Below are 7,500 nucleotides of genomic sequence, written 5' to 3' on the forward strand. Positions count from 1 at the left end.
TAGATTTATGTCAGCCTGTTCAACATAAAAAAACATTTGCTGCAAGTTTGAACTTTTGAAAGATAAGATGATAATAATATATTAATGAGAGGATATAGTCAGCAGATGTTAAAGAGATCAAAAAGTAGAATATTTTTTATTAATTTTCCACTGGGAAAAGAAAACAATAATAATAATATATTAATGAGAGGAGATAGTCAGCAGATGTTAAAGAGATAAAAAAAAGTGGTAATATTTTTTATTAAATTTCAACTGGTAAAAGAACTTTAACTTAGGATAAAAGTTTTCACAAAACAAAATGTTTTAATTTGAAACTTTATTAATAAGTGACAAGCCCCTAGGGGAGTTGTGTGCTGGGGGGTGGGAGAGAGGGGTAGTTTTAAGGGGGTTTTATAGGATCTAGATGTCAGGGGGACTGGAGGAGGAAGGAGTGTGGGAGGGGCTTAATGGATGTGCGAGTGTGGGGAAATATCCTTCTAGGATGGGTGATTTTGGGGAAGGATCCTCCTAGGATGGGTGATTGTGGGCAAGGATCCTCCTATGATAGGTGATTGTGGGGAAGGATCCTCTTAGGATGGGTGATTGTGGGCAAGGATCCCCCTAGGATGGGTGATTGTGGGCAAGGATCCTCCTAGGATGGGTGATTGTGGGCAAGGATCCCCCTAGGATGGGTGATTGTGGGCAAGGATCCTCCTAGGATGGGTGATTGTGGGCAAGGATCCTCCTAGGATGGGTGATTGTGGGCAAGGATCCCCCTAGGATGGGTGATTGTGGGCAAGGATCCTCCTAGGATGGGTTATTGTGGGGAAGGATCCTTCTAGGATGGGTGATTGTGGGCAAGGATCCTCCTAGGATGGGTGATTGTAGGCAAGGATCCTCCTAGGATGGGTGATTGTGGGGAAGGATCCTCCTAGGATGGGTCCTCCTAGGATGGGTGATTGGGGGGGAAGGATCCTCCTAGGATGGGTGATTGGGGGGGAAGGATCCTCCTAGGATGGGTGATTGTGGGCAAGGATCCTCCTAGGATGGGTGATTGTGGGCAAGGATCCTTCTAGGATGGGTGATTGGGGGCAAGGATCCTTCTAGGATGGGTGATTGTGGGGAAGGATCCTCCTAGGATGGGTGATTGTGGGGAAGGATCCATCTAGGATGGGTGATTGTGGGGAAGGATCCTCCTAGGATGGGTGATTGTGGGGAAGGATTCTTCTAGGATGGGTGATTGTGGGGAAGGATCCTCCTAGGATGGGTGATTGTAGGCAAGGATCCTCTTAGGATGGGTGATTGTGGGGAAGGATCCTCCTAGGATGGGTGATTGGGGGAAGGATCCATCTAGGATGGGTGATTGTGGGGAAGGATTCTTCTAGGATGGGTGATTGGGGGGAAGGATCCTTCTAGGATGGGTGATTGGGGGGAAGGATTCTTCTAGGATGGGTGATTGTGGGGAAGGATTCTTCTAGGATGGGTGATTGTGGGCAAGGATCCTCCTAGGATGGGTGATTGTGGGCAAGGATCCTCCTAGGATGGGTGATTGGGGGGAAGGATCCTTCTAGGATGGGTGATTGTGGGGAAGGATTCTTCTAGGATGGGTGATTGGGGGGAAGGATTCTTCTAGGATGGGTGATTGGGGGGAAGGATTCTTCTAGGATGGGTGATTGGGGGGAAGGATCCTTCTAGGATGGGTGATTGTGGGCAAGGATCCTCCTAGGATGGGTGATTGGGGGGAAGGATTCTTCTAGGATGGGTGATTGGGGGGAAGGATCCTTCTAGGATGGGTGATTGTGGGCAAGGATCCTCCTAGGATGGGTGATTGGGGGGAAGGATCCTTCTAGGATGGGTGATTGTGGGGAAGGATTCTTCTAGGATGGGTGATTGGGGGGAAGGATCCTTCTAGGATGGGTGATTGTGGGGAAGGATTCTTCTAGGATGGGTGATTGTGGGGAAGGATTCTTCTAGGATGGGTGATTGGGGGGAAGGATCATTCTAGGATGGGTGATTGTGGGGAAGGATCCTCCTAGGATGGGTGATTGGGGGGAAGGATCCTTCTAGGATGGGTGATTGGGGGGAAGGATCCTCCTAGGATGGGTGATTGTGGGCAAGGATCCTCCTAGGATGGGTGATTGTGGGCAAGGATCCTCCTAGGATGGGTGATTGTGGGCAATGATCCTCCTAGGATGGGTGATTGGGGGGAAGGATCCTTCTAGGATGGGTGATTGTGGGCAAGGATCCTCCTAGGATGGGTGATTGTGGGCAAGGATCCTTCTAGGATGGGTGATTGTGGGGAAGGATCCTCCTAGGATGGGTGATTGTGGGGAGGGATCCTCCTAGGATGGGTGATTGTGGGGAAGGATCCTCCTAGGATGCCTGATTATGGGGAAGGATCCTCCTAGGATGGGTGATTGTGGGCAAGGATCCTCCTAGGATGGGTGATTGGGGGGAAGGATCCTCCTAGGATGGGTGATTGTGGGCAAGGATACTCCTAGGATGGGTGATTGTGGGGAAGGATCCTCCTAGGATGGGTGATTGTGGGGAAGGATCCTTCTAGGATGGGTGATTGTGGGGAAGGATCCTCCTAGGATGGGTGATTGTGGGGGAAGGATCCTTCTAGGATGGGTGATTGTGGGCAAGGATCCTCCTAGGATGGGTGATTGTGGGCAAGGATCCTCCTAGGATGGGTGATTGTAGGGAAGGATCCTTCTAGGATGGGTGATTGGGGGGAAGGATCCTTCTAGGATTGGTAACTGTGGGAGTGGTGGGTACATGTGGGTGTTGGTGATTGTGGGAAAGATGTGTAGCCTACTTGGGGGGGGTTGGTAAATGTGGGGAGAGAGAGAGAGAGAGAGAGAGAGAGAGAGAGAGAGAGAGAGAGAGATGGGCGTGGCAAGGTCGTATCTAAGTATATAACTAGCAGGATTATTGTAATTTTAACTAATTGAATTAACACAGTCGTCACGCATATGATTTTAAGCATATAAGAAAATCGCCATATATTTATACATATTACGTGTGTTTATATATATATATATATATAATATATATATATATATATATATATATATATATATATATATATATATATATACATATATAAAGATTTATATATACATATATACATATATATATATGTATAGTTCATATGAATATATATATATATATATATATATATATATATATATATATATATATATATATATATATTATATATATATATATATATATATACTGTATATGTATATAAATTAATATATACATATACATATATACATATATATATATATATATATATATATATGCATATATATATGTATATATATATGTATATATGCATATATATATATATATACATATGTATTTACAAATATAACTATATAAAACTTATCAATTTAGTGTACATTAATTTAAAATTCCTATAACGCATAAAATTGAATATACTAAAAAATTTTGGTAAATTTTCCCTTTTATAATTAAAAATTACTCAATATATTTCAATATATTCAAAGATATCTCTCACTTCGACAACAACATTATTCATCCTCTAGTTCTTCCGATTTATTCAGATTTTATTCAATTTATTCATATTTCCTGCACAGTGAATACTAATTAGTCAACACACACATTATGCAAACAGTAGGAAACCTATTTATTGCATAACCAATCCTTTGTTATTTTCCTTTTTGTTCTTCATTTCTCTAATGAGGTGATATATCGTAGTTATAATTCAGGACAATATTTCAGGATAATTTTCAGGACAATATATTATATCTGTCTTTTTGAGAGTCATTTTGATAAATGTTTTGAAGTTGTTAATGTTTTTTTTCTAAATATTTCTTGTTAATTGTTAATTTCTTTTTTTTTTGTTTATTTAATTCCTTATTTTCTTTCCTAACTGGGCTGTTTTTCCCTGTTGGAGCCCTTGGGTTTATAGAATTCAAATTTTTCCAATTAGTGTTCTAGATTAGCTTATGATGATAATAATAATAATAATAATAGTAATATTTTCTGGGGAAAATTTTGCTGTGCTTTTATAAAAATAGTTTTATATCTCTTTAAACAAATTTTAATAAAATATAATTTCTGAAAGAAAATTATATTACCTTAAACAAATTTCCATAACGATATTTCTGAACCAAAACTGTAAAAAACATAAAATAAAATTTCTAATTTTTCTTTTATATCACCCTAATCAAACTTCCATAACGATATTCATAAACCAAAAATATAAAATACACAATAAAAGAATATAAAATAGAATGGCCTCCCAAATTCAATACTTTTCCCATATTTCAAATTTTCCAACCGATATTTAGTGACAGCAATGCATAATCAAATATCCAATACAATATCTGTTCATTTGCATATTATCGGTTATCTATAAGTAATAAGTATTCCACGTGAACTGCATTTCTCCATTATTCGTCATGAACTTAAAGTTGAGAGCCTTACCTCTGCCATATGGGTACGCAGACTCAAGCCAGGCTCAAACCAGGATAAAAAGGGGGTAATTTTCATACCCTTAAAGGTGTCTGGTTTCAGTTCTATTTTTAGAATAAATGCTCGTCAGAACGTCAGCCGGGCAAGAGTGGGGGACTCGTGGGGGGCTCAGGTGCAAACCAGTAAATAGTTAAATTCACGGTCCCTGGCTGGGATCGATCTGCTGCCATACGAATGCTAGGCGGAGACGTTACCACTGTACTAGCCAGGAGGTTTATAGGTGTGATGATTACTCTGCCATATGGATTCTTAGAAATGAGCCAGGCTCAAGCCTGGATAAAAATTATGATCAGCAAGCTGTTTGCAGATTGGTGATGGTGGGAGAATTTTGTCTGATCGCTCACAGCAAACCAACCTAGTATTTGTGGAATCGACCAATAACGCTTTGCCGATCATGACGATAAGCAAACCTTTTCACCACGTTAAGGTATCCCCACTCAGAAAGGGATATATATAGTGTACCAAACGTGTGTCACACATTTGTACATAATTCCTTTTGCATATATTATGCTTGTATCTTCGCTCTTCCCTCGCACTAAACGAACATGAAAATTCATGTCTGCTGTTTTCCTCTGTAACATTGTCTGTCTTGTTAACTTGTTATGTCCTGTTGCCTTGAGGTTTTGTATATAAAGGAGAGTGTTCTATAATAATATAACTCAGTTGATTGCATCCTGCCTTTGAATTCACATCCTTCTCCCTCCTTCGTCACATTGGTGACCCCGGAGTGACTCACTCCTCCCCCCTCCCCATCCCCCCTCTGCCTCTCACCGTTACTATGACGCCGTCAACGCATACCTTTTGCAGCAGTACTCGCCGTCGCCAGTCGCCCGTATAGCAACGCCTTTTCAGCTCTCTCAACAACCGTTGGGGGACCAAAGGGCTTCGCTCACCCTCGGGAAAATGACCAGTATTACTCGCCTGCAACCTGCCGCACACGGCTCTCCTCGTGAGGTGAACCTAGTGCGTGCCCTTATGGACAGCTACTTCAAAACCTCCATCAATGCCTCCACTCGAGATGAAGAGGACACCTATTCAACTTCAACCGAAGCTGACGTGAATGCCGTAGGACACACGCCTATGAATGCCGTAGGACACACGCCTATGAATGCCGTAGGACACACTCGCCTATGAATGCCGTAAGACACGCCTATGAATGCAGTAGGACACACACGCCTATGAATGCCGTAGGATACACTCGCCTACCCCGTGACGAGCCGGAGCGGCAACACAGCCAACCATCATCCACCACTCGCTCGCACCCCAACCAACAACTTCTACAGCCACTGACTGCCGCTAATCAGCGCAGTTTTTACTACTACCTCTCCAGATTCAGGGCACCTATTTAACATGTTCAGTATGTCATTTTTAGAGGGGGAGCCATGTACCAACCGTGTGTCACACAATTGTACATAATTCATTTTGCATATATTATGCTTGTATCTTCGCTCTTCCCTCGCACTAAACGAACATGAAAATTCATGTCTGCTGTTTTCCTCTGTAACATTGTCTGTCTTGTTAACTTGTTATGGCCTGTTGCCTTGAGGTTTTGTATATAAAGGAGAGTGTTCTATAATAATATAACTCAGTTGATTGCATCCTGCCTTTGAATTCACAATAGGTAGTAAACTGGCCTGGACACCAGCCACCCGTTGTGATACTACCACTAGAGAGTTATGGGGTCCTTTGACTAGCCAGACAGTACTATATTAGAACCCTCTCTCTGATTACTGCTCATTTTTCCATTGCCTACACATACACCGAATAGTCTGGCATAGTCTCTAGTCTTTCCACATTCTCCTCTGTTCCCATACACCTGACAACACTGAGATTACCAATCAATTCTTCTTTATTCAGGAGGTTCAACTACTGCAATGTACTTGTTCAGTGGCTACTTTCCTATTGATAAGGGTAGAAGAGACTCTTTAGCTATGGTAAGCAGCTCTTCTAGGAGAAGGACACTCCAAAATCAAGCAATTATTCTCTAGTCTTGGGTAGTGCCATAGCCTCTGTACCATGATCTTCCACTGTCATGTGGTAGAGTTCTCTTGCTTGAGGGTACACTTGAGCACACTATTCTATCCTATTTCTCTTCCTCTTGTTATTTTGAAGTTGTTATAGTTTATATATAATAGATTTATTTTAATGTTATAATAATAATAATAATAATAATTATAATATGGGTTCGTAGACTTAAGCCAGGCTCAAGGCAAGATTAAAATTGGTGTAATTTTCATATCCTTAAATGTGTCCGGTTTCACTTCCGTTTTCGTCAGAATAGATACTCACCAGAACATCAGCCGGGCAAGTCCAACCCCACACTGTAGTGCCAAACCACAGTAGTGGCCTTCCCAGCAAACAGCTTAAACTCACAGTCCCGGGCTGGGATCGATCTGCTGCCATCGAATACTAGGCGGACACTTTACCACTGCCTTACCTTACCTTATTGCCTTATTCTATGTTTTGTTCCCCCAGGTCCCTCAGTGTGAGGCCACTCGTATATCCACCAGAGAGTTGCTAATTATCTTCCGGTGTATTTTGCATCTTCCAGTCTTGGATGGTCTGGGATGCATCTTAGGTATTTATCGAGCTTACTCTTAAACACATCTACGCTCACTCCTGATATGTTTCTTAGATGAGCTGGCAGCATATTAGATAGTCGCTGCATTATCGATGCTGGTGCGTAGTGGATTAATGTCCTGTGTGCCTTCCTTAGTTTTCCTGGTATATTTTTTGGCACTATTAATCTACCTCGGCTTGCTCTTTCTGATATTTTTAGCTCCATGATGTTTTCAGTAATTCCTTCTATTTGCTTCCATGCTTGTATTATCATGTAGCGTTCTCTTCTCCTTTCTAGACCGTACAATTTCAAAAATTGCAGTCTTTCCCAGTGGTCAAGGTCCTTAACTTCTTCTATTCTAGCAGTAAAGGACCTTTGTACACTCTCTATTTGTGCAATATCCTTTTGGTAGTGTGGGTACCATATCACATTGCAGTACTCGAGTGTACTAC

This window comes from Palaemon carinicauda, chromosome 8 (genome assembly GCF_036898095.1).
Source record: "Palaemon carinicauda isolate YSFRI2023 chromosome 8, ASM3689809v2, whole genome shotgun sequence".
Lineage (NCBI taxonomy): Eukaryota > Metazoa > Arthropoda > Malacostraca > Decapoda > Palaemonidae > Palaemon > Palaemon carinicauda.